The sequence below is a fragment of the Amblyraja radiata genome, chromosome 17 (genome assembly GCF_010909765.2).
Source record: "Amblyraja radiata isolate CabotCenter1 chromosome 17, sAmbRad1.1.pri, whole genome shotgun sequence".
Lineage (NCBI taxonomy): Eukaryota > Metazoa > Chordata > Chondrichthyes > Rajiformes > Rajidae > Amblyraja > Amblyraja radiata.
Genome location: NC_045972.1, coordinates 48,127,700 through 48,134,334, shown reverse-complemented (window position 1 = coordinate 48,134,334; position 6,635 = coordinate 48,127,700).

Genomic DNA, 6,635 nt, shown 5'->3' with positions numbered 1-6,635 from the left:
CATACATACATACAGTTAATAAACAATTATCCAAATTCTATGTACAAGGCGAATATCCCACTGTGTCAATAAACTAAAACGTATCCGTCATCACGGCCCTTCCTCATTCTTATACTTCTGGAAATTAAATTTTTTTCACTTCTTTTTAAACTGAGTAATGCCTGTGCTTTGCTTGAGTTCCACATCCAACTCATTCCACAACTCTACCCAACAGATTGAAACACACAAACATTTCATAGTTGTGCAAACACAAAGTTTCTTTAAATTAAATTTTAACCACCCTCTCAAATTATAACCACCCTCCCTGGTAAAGAACATTGTTTTGTATATTACCTGGTCGTAAATTATTTCTTGCTTTATGCATTATTTGTGCTGTGTTAAATTCTAGTAGATCCATAAACTTCAAGGCGTTTGACTTTAAAATCAGAGAGTTGGTGAGCTCATGAAATCCTACATTATTAACTATCCTAGGTGGACAAAAATGCTGGAGAAACTCAGCGGGTGAGGCAGCATCTATGGAGCGAAGGAATAGGTGACGTTTCGGGTCGAGACCCTTTCGGGTCTCGACCCGAAACGTCACCTATTCCTTCATCAGTCTGAAGAAGGGTCTCGACCCGAAAGGTCACCTATCCCTTCGCTCCATAGATGCTGCCTCACCCGCTGAGTTTCTCCAGCATGTTTGTCTACCTTCGATTTTTCCAGCATCTGCAGTTCCTTCTTAAACATTATTAACTATCCTATTACAGAGAGTGGTGAATCTGTGGAACTCTCTGCCACAGAAAGTAGTTGAGGCCAGTTCATTGGCTATATTTAAGAGGGAGTTAGATGTGGCCCTTGTGGCTAAAGGGATCAGCGGGTATGGAGAGAAGGCAGGTACAGGATACTTAGTTGGATGATCAGCCATGATCACATTGAATGGTGGTGCAGGCTCGAAGGGCCGAATGGCCTACTTCTGCATCTATTTTCTATGTTTCTATGTTATGGCCCATTGTGGCAGTCTGCATAATAGGGTGCTTGTGTAAGTGTTACCCCTATACCTCCACACGGTAATTTAGAAATGGCAGTACAAGTGAACAATAAACATTGCTTTGTGATTCAGAATGTGCCTTGTTCTTCCCAAGACTGCAATGCTCCTTGACATGCAATGCTCGCATGTTTTATATGAGGTTTCCAGCAGATTTTGTGGTTTCATATCGCACCTAGAAATGTATTTTCATATATAGTCTTTCTATATCAACACCATCTGCCCTCACTTGGACCCGGGTGTTTATTTTACAATTTCCAGACAACACAATCTTTGTTTTGTTCAAATTTAATGATAATTTGCTTATGTCAAACCACCTTTTTAATTTTCTCATTTCTGATGTGATCTCCTCTGAAAGCTGCTGTAAACTCTACCAGGCTCAAAAGATATCAGAATTGTCCGCAAATGAAACAAATTTAAATATTTTTGATACCCTACATATATCATTTATATAGAGAATGAACAATTTTGGTCGTAATACCCTGAGGTTCTCCACAAGTAATATCCAAGCATGTTGATTTATGCTCGCCTATCTTCACAAACTGTTGCCTGTTACTTAACTAGCTTCTCAACCAATTCAACACCGACCCCCTGATACCGCACCTTTCCAATTTATCATGTAATGTATTGTGATCAATGGTAACAAAAGTTTTTTTTAGATCTATAAATACTCCCACTGCAGACTTTTTTTTTGCCCATACAATTAGTAATTTCTTCTTTTAATCCGATTATCACCATACATGTTGATCTGATTCAAGTCGAGAGAGTTTATTGTCACGTGTCCCAATGTTACAAAATGTTGAGATTTTAAAAATCAAGTCTGCAATTTATCCCATCAGATAAAGCATAAAAAGAAGTTTAATTTGACACCTAATTCACTTTCATATCTTCAGCATTAAAAAAGTTATGGCCATTTTCATACTCGGAAATTAGCATCTTGTTCCCTATTGCTTTTCCATTGACTTAACACAAAAGCTGTGATCGAGGACAGTCAAAAGCCCATAACTTTCTTAAAAATTAAGAGAACTGAATGAAATTTTCAGTTATTATAGATTGAAGCATTCTGAAATAAATATAATAATAATAATAATAAATTTTATTTATGGGCGCCTTTCAAGAGTCTCAAGGACACCTTACAAAAATTTAGCAGGTAGAGGAAAAACATGTAAGGGGAATGAAATAAATAGTAGAGACATGACTAGTACACAAAGTAAAGACAGAATTCAATTCAAAACACAATATGAAGCAATTAATGCACAGATGAAAAGGGAGCGGGACGTGGGGTTAAGGATAGGCAGAGGTGAAGAGATGGGTCTTGAGGCGGGACTGGAAGATGGTGAGGGACACGGAATTGCGGATCAGTTGGGGGAGGGAGTTCCAGAGCCTGGGAGCTGCCCTGGAGAAGGCTCTGTCCCCAAAACTGCGGAGGTTAGACTTGTGGATGGAGAGGAGACCGGCTGATGTGGATCTGAGGGACCGTGAGGGTTGGTAGGGGGAGAGGAGGTCAGTGAGATATGGGGGGGCCAGATGGTGGAGGGCTTTGTAGGTGAGGACCAGGATTTTGTAAGTGATCCAGTGGGAGATGGGAAGCCAGTGAAGTTGTTTGAGGACTGGAGTGATATGATGCCAGGATTTGGTGTGGGTGATGAGTCGGGCGGCTGCGTTCTGGACCAGTTGGAGTCGGTTGATGTAGGTGGAGTTGATGCCAAGGAGAAGTGAGTTGCAATAGTCCAGTCGGGAGGAGATGAAGGCATGGATGTGTCTTTCAGCAGCGGGAGGTGTGAGAGAGGGTCTGAGTTTGGCGATGTTGCGGAGATGAAAGAAGGAGGTTTTAATGACATGGCGGATGTGAGGCTCAAGGGAGAGGGTGGAATCAAAGATCACGCCAAGGTTGCGGGCCTGGGGAGATGGGGAGACAGTGGTGCCGTCGATGGTGAGAGTGGGGTTATTGATTTTGCTGAGTGTGGATTTGGAGCCTATGAGTAGGAATTCTGTTTTATCGCTGTTGAGTTTGAGGAAGTTATGTTGCATCCAGGTATGAAATATGAAACATCTTACTTGGATGACCTGAAATTAAAGCATATAATGAGTTAATTGTAGCTAATTACAAAATTGACCGTTGTGACGGAAATATTAATAAACACCCCGGCTGCCTTGAAAATTCAAAAATGTGATATTCTCAAGATCAGAACTTTAATATTATTGTATTATATGCTGTAAGTCTGTAACAGACAGGTAAATAAATTACAATTTCTAGCAATAGACCAAGTCTTTATGGAGAAGATCAGTTGCTAGCTGGTACATTGGCATATCATAATCAGTAGCATCATCATACTCCTCAGATTGTAAACAATAAGCAACACTGTACACCTGTTTTTTTCTCAACTTCAATATTGGCATTGTAAACTACAGGTTTTTGCTCTTCTAACCACGCATGACATGCCTTTCTGCCCACTACTTTCCCATTAAGAATGTCCTGTAGATCATCACATTTGGAGTAGTCCAAATTCGGATAATCTCTGCGAATGCTGTCTAAATCGGTCTCTTTTGCTGGGCATTTGGATTGACAATATTTCTTCTGAGACATCTGTTTAAAATGTAAAAAAAACACTGAACAGCATGAACAGAAACAAGTTATTATTTGCAGTTTTAGAAAAAAAGGTAGAAATGACAAAGTTAAATGCTAAAACAAATAGTAAATACCCAACAAAAAATTCATATTCATCAGTTTCATCTAAATTCAATTACTAGATCTAAACTTATCCATTTCTTAAGAAAAGGCTAATTTAAAAAAAATAGCCTATCCAAATAACAAATAACAAACTGATCCCATTCATACAAGAATTCACAATATAACATGATTTTTAAATCTCACTTTGTCATGAACTTATATGCCAAATGGAAGGAATTTAATATTAAATTCCCATGAATTAATCCAGAAACATTCACTCTCAAGATAATCAAAATCATTATTTTTTGCACAATACATCTGACTAAAGCTGTACTCTGGATGTTTTCAGGAGGGAGTTAGATTTAGCTCTTAGGTCCAAAGGAATCCAGGGATATGGGGAAAAAGCAGGAACGGGGTACTGATTTTAGATGATCAGCCATGATCATATTGAATGGCGGTGCTGGCTGGAAGGGCTGAATGGCTTATTCCTGCACCTATTTTCTATGAGATATCCCCCTTAGTGCAGGTGGGTGTCAGGACAACCAAGTTGGAGCTGGTGTGAGCGAGAATGTGTTTTAATACACCAACTGGGGGATGGGACACGACAGAGTCCCCCTCTAGTCATTATCTTCCACCCCATCAGCCGTTGCATACATCACATAATCATCCGAAATTTCTGCCACCTCCAATGGGATCGCACCACTAGCCACGTTTTCCCATCTCCACCCCTTTCCGCCCTCCGCAGAGACCGTTCCCTCCGCAACTCATCCCTTCCCACCTAAACCACCCCCTCCCCAGGTACCTTCCCCTGCAACCGCAGAAGATGCAACACATGTCGCTATACCCAATGGTCACTCGTTCTAACACTAACCTATGCAAGCCATTTTGTCCCATTTTAACAAGGAAATTATTTTGATAAAGGGAAAATGCGGTGAAAATTAAAATAATGGGAATTATTTTAAGATTAATGTGAGATTTTTATTTTATTTTTATTTTATTTTATCAGCCAGGAGCTAAATTTGAACAAATGATTTATCTACATAGAAACATAGAAACATAGAAATTAGGTGCAGGAGTAGGCCATTCGGCCCTTCGAGCCTGCACCGCCATTCAATATGATCATGGCTGATCATCCAACTCAGTATCCCGTACCTGCCTTCTCTCCATACCCTCTGATCCCCTTAGCCACAAGGGCCACATCTAACTCCCTCTTAAATATAGCCAATGAACTGGCCTCGACTACCCTCTGTGGCAGGGAGTTCCAGAGATTCACCACTCTCTGTGTGAAAAAAGTTCTTCTCATCTCGGTTTTAAAGGATTTCCCCCTTATCCTTAAGCTGTGACCCCTTGTCCTGGACTTCCCCAACATCGGGAGCAATCTTCCTGCATCTAGCCTGTCCAACCCCTTAAGAATTTTGTAAGTTTCTATAAGATCCCCTCTCAATCTCCTAAATTCTAGAGAGTATAAACCAAGTCTATCCAGTCTTTCTTCATAAGACAGTCCTGACATCCCAGGAATCAGTCTGGTGAACCTTCTCTGCACTCCCTCTATGGCAATAATGTCCTTCCTCAGATTTGGAGACCAAAACTGTACGCAATACTCCAGGTGTGGTCTCACCAAGACCCTGTACAACTGCAGTAGAACCTCCCTGCTCCTATACTCAAATCCTTTTGCTATGAAAGCTAACATACCAACTACAATTGGGTCAGGTGTTTTACTAATTAACGAAAGTTTCTAAATTAGTGAATTAATTCCTAGGCATATGTATGTAGTTATTTAATTAAACAAAGATCAAAATGTTGGAATAATTCAGGAGCAATACATTGTGTAAAATGTAACTGGATTGAAAAACTGTTTTTAAAACCTTAAAGATGTCCAGTGTTTGCTTGGCCAGTTTATATTATAGAAGATATAATGTAAGGCATAGCAGTAGAGCTACTGCCTTATAGCGCCAGAGACCCGGGTGCTGTCTGTACGGAGTTTGTACGTTCTCCCAGTGACCTGCGCAGGTTTTCTCCAAAAACGTTGGTTTCCTCCCACACACCAAAGGCGTACAGGTTTGTAGGTTAATTGGCTTGATATAAAATGTAAAATTGTCTCCAATGTGCGTAGGGTAGTGCTGATGTGCGGGAATCGCTGATCGGCGTGGACTCGGTGGCCCAAAGGGCCTTTTTCCGCGCTGTATCTCTAAACTTAGCTACATAAATTTGATGAAGCAAATTAACTTGTTAAAGACTCCTTCGTGCACTGTCCAAATCTCGTTTCTCGATTGACATCGATATTTATTACTTTGGAGGAGAAATAACTTGTTGCCATTTCGTGGCTGAATCAAGAATGACTAAAAAGACACAGGAAGTGGTTATCCAGGCAGGAACAGAGAAATCTCACTGCATAACAACATTTTTGTGATCTATATGCGGCCAGATTCAGGAACAGCTACATTCCTGCTACTGAGAGGAATAGAGAATGCAGAGTCTTTTACCCAGAGTAAGGGAATCAAGAACCAGAGGACATAAGTTTAAGGTGAGAGGGGAAAGATTTAATCAGAACCTGAGAGGTGATGTTTCAGACTCAGTGGGTGGTGGGTGTTTGGAACAAGCTGCCAGAGGAGAGTCCAAACATTGTGTACAAACGTTGTTTTTTAGTAAGCCATTACAGATTAGGCATACATGCGAGTTTAGTACAGTCTAACATAAAGTAATTGTTGCTGCTGCTGTTGAGCGGGGTTGTTGACTCGAGCTCTCGAGCTAAGTTTCTGCTGTTGTTTTTGTCGGACACACCCCTTAACTGATGACACTCTCATCCCGCCAAACGCAGTCACGTGAACGCTCCAGTTCTGGTGACGAGGGTTCGATCAGTAAGTGGCTTGACCACCAGGTGGCGCCACAGGCAGGTATGATGACAACATTTTAAAGGTTCAGATGGATATGGGCAAACGC